Below are 5,426 nucleotides of genomic sequence, written 5' to 3'. Positions count from 1 at the left end.
AAAGAGTGTTTTTGTCTTCCTTTTTTATTTCCAGGGTGAAATGAGCTCAAATTCATAAAAGAAGCAAAAAGACAGCTAAATCTAACATAAATACAAGAAACGGAACAAAAGTGGATTGCCCGACCCCTCAACGGCATCCTCCCAAGCAGAAAAGAGAAGTTAGAAGACTGAACACGCCCCGTGCTCAGCCAGCACGGGGCCGTGCCCAAGAAGCAGCAGAAAAGACAAACCTATAGAAGCTTCTATTGCCCACCACGGGGTCGTGTCCAGTGAGCACGGGGGCGTGGCGAAAGTACAGCAGGCGCATTAATTGTAATTGCGAATTACAATTAATGAAGAGAGATAGTGTCAGACAGGCACGGGGGCGTGTCCAGCGGACACGGGGCCGTGCCCAGCCTTCTGTTCAGCCTATAAATAGGAGTGCTTGGCTTCATTTCAACTCATCCCTTGGCACACCACCTCTCTCACACTTCATCCACCACCCACCACCACCATAACACCATCATCCACCACCATCATTCATTGTCCATCATAGAGTGTGTGAGTCGTCTCGGGATCCAAGATTGATCATAAGAGTTCTTGACAATCAAGGCCATGTTTGCCTAAGTCTCTTACATCACTTGGTGAAGACAAGTGTTTAGTATAATACCTTTTATTTTTAATCTTTTGCACTTTTTATTTGGTTTTGTATTAATGACTTTAATAACTAGTTACTTATGTTGAAGGTGATCTTTCCTTATCGTTTGTCCGTGGTGTCTTGGCATTATTTTACTGTCTATATAAAATAAAAGATTTTCACCATTCATATCTCCACGGTCTATATGGAGGTATGTTGGCTACCTGGTCGGGGGTTAAGGGAACGGTTTGGTAAGGGTCTTGCCCTTGTTCAGCGTTTAGAGGTCCTGCAAGGGACCTGGGTCAAATTTAGTAGGATCTCCTTCAATGCCCATAGGTATTGGATGGCGGGGATCCGAACTCTTTGACCCCCTCATAAGTTAACTACTATTAATATTATAACCCGGCTATTTAGGACTGTTTCCCTGCTGACTCAGACTACTTAGTCGACGGTAACGTCACCGCCAAAAGCGGGGCCTACCATAATTTGCATTAATAACTTAATTCATTATCTTCCAATAATCCAACCCTTTAGGATTGTATCCTTGCTGACTCAAACTACTGGGTTGAGGGTAACGTCGCCTTCAAAAGAGGGGCCTACTACAATAACTAAGATAATCTCTTAAACAAGTGCAAAAGTGCGAAAATAATCAAAGGTTATACTAATACACGAGTCGGATCCAAGTGATTCATCTTGTCTATCTGTTTTTATTTTTATTTTATTTTTCAGCATTTAGTTAGTTTTTATTTTCTTAGTTTAAAAAACCTTTTCTAACTTTTTGATTTGATTAGACGTGAGGATAAACCGGTACTAAAAGCTCTTGTGTCCTTGGACGACCTCGGTATCTTACCAACACTATACTACGTCCACGATGGGTGCACTTGCCCATATGTGTGTTTAGTGTTAGTAAATATCGTGTTTTATAAATTTAAAACTTGGCTAAAAGTGTAAAAAGGGCTTAAATATACATCTAAATTATATTACACTTCGCACACATCAACAACAAAAAATAAACTTCAAAAAATCAGTGCCCAGATTGTCTAAAGAAGCGCTTTTATCATGTGTCATATTATAGGAGGTTACAACTACACCTATGATGAGGATGATTATAGGGGTAATTATTGCACTAATTGTCGTAACACACACTCGGTTCAATATAGTAACTCATATCAACCATCCAATTCATACAACCATTATGAGGAGCCCAGGTACGAGCCATCAACTTCATACGCATCCTATGAAGACCAAAGGTATGAACCTCCTCCCTCATACTCATATTTTGATGAACCAAGGTATGAGCCCTCATACTCATACTTTGAACATTCAAGATATGAGCCACCACCTTCATACTCTTATTATGAGGAACCATGGCGTGAACAACCCACCTCATATGGGTACTATGAAGAACAAAATTTAGACCCTTATCCATCATATACTTACCATGAAGAACAATAGTGTGAACCATCTACTTCATATGAGTACTATGAGGAGCCAAGGATCGAACAACCGGATTCAAGCTTTGAGGATCCCAATTCTTTTTCTCTCACCGAAGTGACCAATAGGATATTAGAACACATTAAAACTATCGAACGTTGCATAAAAGAATCTCGCGCAAAAGAAGAACTAAATTGTAACAATAACGTAAAGATAGTTGAAAATGTAAAAATGGAAGAACAAGAAAGTGAAAAACCGACACATGAGTTAAACAACGAAAAAGGTGAGTCCGATAACGTTAAACTACAAGAAGAGTCTAATTTCGAAGAATTTAATCTCTTGTCACCTACTTTCGAAAATCATTGTTTAGTAACTCCTCATGCTAAGTTTTTAAAAGAGTTAAACACTAGTGCTAAAATCAAAGAAATGGTAAGTGTTAAGTTAACTAATGATCAAACCTCGCTAATAAAAGAAGATCCTTTTGAAATTAACATTACACCGGTTCCATGTTTCTTTCAAAATTCATTTATTAGTAATATCACCATTGATAAAGATCTTTTTGTTAACATAATGCGTAACTACATTTTTTGAAAAATTAAGTATTAGTGATTTTTCTCCACTTCAAATACCCATTTTTCTATCCGATTGGAAAGTGATAAAATCAATCGGTGTAGTTGAGGATGCTTTGGTTCAAACAAATCAAATGGTAATCCCAACCGACTTTGTCATCCTTGATGACGCCCCTCTAGTCTTGGGAAAACCTTTTGTACAAACTCATAAAGCTTTGAAAAACTGAAAATTCAACAATCTACCTCTTCAATTAGGGGCATTCAAAAGGAGCATAGATCTTGAGCGTTCAATGAAATATCCTTTTGGCAATAATGACCCCCTAATTGAAGATGAAGATGAACCACCCGATACGATTGAAGAGGATGACCACTTTGTTGAAGAAGAGATCGCCATAGAATAAACCTTTAAGGTTCTTGATCTAAATGAGCCACAAAATAAGGTGTCTCCTAAAGACCCACCCATTGAGCTCAAGGAACTTCCCAAAGGTTTGGAATATGCTTTTCTAGACAAGGATGGTAGTTTACCTGTAATTATTTCCTCCAAATTAAGTAGCATAGAAAAAGAGAAATTAGTTAATCTTCTTAAAAAACACAAAAACGCGATCGCTTGGAAGCTTGTAGATATTAAGGGAATAAGTCATTCCATGTGCACGCACAAAATTTTAATGAATGATGATTACAAAACAGTAATTCAACCACAACGAAGAGTAAATCCCAATGTACAAGAAGTGGTTAAAAACGAAGTCATCAAGCTACTTGACGCCGGACTAATCTATCATATCTCCGATAGTCCATGGGTAAGTCCCGTCCAAGTAGTCCCAAAGAAAGGAGGTATGACGGTAATAACTAACGAGAAAAATGAATTAATACTGACAAGAACCGTCATAGGATGGAGAGTTTGTATAGACTATAGGCGATTAAATGAAGCAACAAGGAAAGACCACTTTCCTTTGCCCTTCATTGATCAAATATTAGAACGACTATCCGGTCATAAATTTTATTGTTTCTTGGATGGTTTTTCAGGTTACTTTCAAATACCAATAGCACCAGAAGGCCAAGAGAAAACAACTTTCACATGCCCCTATGGAACTTTTGCATATCGACGCATGCCATTCGGTCTATGTAATGCACCTGCAACATTCCAACGTTGTATGGTAGCCATTTTCCATGATATGATAGAAAAGACAATGGAAGTCTTCATGGACGACTTTTCTATCTTTGGAGACTCATATGACCAATGCCTCGATAACCTCGAACGAATGCTATCCCGATGTGAGGAAACTAACCTCGCCCTTAACTGGGAAAAATGCCATTTCATGGTAACGGAGGGAATAGTACTCGGTCACAAAATCTCAAGCGAAGGTATGGAAGTTGATCGAGCAAAAATAGAAACTATTTCTCGATTACCTCCACCATCCTCCGTTAGAGCAATCAGAAGTTTCTTAGGGCATGCCGGATTTTATAGAAGGTTTATCAAAGACTTTTCAAAAATTTCAAGACCTCTAACAAAATTATTTGAAAAAGATGTGCCTTTCATCTTTGACAAGGAATGCAATCAAGCATTTCTAACCCTCAAGGAAATGCTAGTCAATGCACCTATCATAATAGCGCCCGATTGGAAATTTCCTTTCGAAATCATGTGTGATGCAAGTGACTTTGCCGTTGGAGCAGTCTTGGGACAAAGAAAAGAAAAGCATTTCCACCCAATTTATTACGCTAGTAAAACGCTTAACGATGCACAAGAAAATTACATAACTACAGAAAAAGAATTACTAGTTGTGGTATTTTCTTTTGATAAATTACGTTCTTACCTTGTTCTTTCTAAAACTGTAGTCTATACAGATCATGCAGCTATCAGATACCTCTTCAAGAAACAAGACGCAAAACCCCGTTTGATCAGATGGATTCTACTCCTCCAAGAATTCGACATCGAAATCAAGGATAAACGAGGAGCAGAAAACACTGCTGCAGAACACCTTTCACGCCTAGAAGACCCAACTTTGGAGGCGACCAGGGACGAGCAAATCAACGAAAAATTTCCCACAGAATCCTTGGAAATGATGGAGAGTAGACAAGAACCATGGTACGCCGACTATGCTAATTATCTAGCTAGCGGTATCGTCACCAAAGGATGGCCGCATCACCAAAGAAAGAAATTCTTTGCTGATGTAAAGCATTACTTTTGGGAAGACCCTTATCTTTTCAAAATGTGTGCCGACCAGCTCATCTGAAGGTGCGTCCATGGTAATGAAGCACGAAGAATTCTCCGTCATTGTCATGAAGGTCCATACGGAGGACATCATGGTGCCGCTAGTACCGCACGAAAGGTATTTGATTCAGGGTTTTATTGGCCAACCATTTACAAGGATGCACAAAACCTTGTAAAGGCATGTGATGCTTGCCAAAGATCAGGTAATATTTCTTCCAAAAACGAAATGCCTCAAAACGGCATTCTCGTTTGTGAAATTTTTGATGTGTGGGGACTCGATTTTATGGGACCTTTCCCACCGTCAAAAGGAAACAAATATATACTTGTGGCAGTCGATTACTTGTCTAAATGGGCGGAGGCCGAAGCTCTTCCAACAAATGATGGAAGAGTAGTGGTAAAATTTCTGAAAAAATTATTTTCTCGTTTTGAAACACCAAAAGCTTTGATAAGTGATAGAGGTACCCATTTTTGCAACCATCAACTCGAAAAAATATTAACAAGGTATGGGGTCTATCACCGGGTCTCAACAGCGTATCACCCTCAAACAAATGGGCAAGCTGAAGTGACTAACCGAGGTTTAAAACGAATACTTGAAAAA

This window comes from Helianthus annuus, chromosome 16, assembly GCF_002127325.2.
Source record: "Helianthus annuus cultivar XRQ/B chromosome 16, HanXRQr2.0-SUNRISE, whole genome shotgun sequence".
NCBI classification, from domain to species: Eukaryota; Viridiplantae; Streptophyta; class Magnoliopsida; order Asterales; family Asteraceae; genus Helianthus; species Helianthus annuus.
This window is presented reverse-complemented; position numbering follows the sequence as displayed.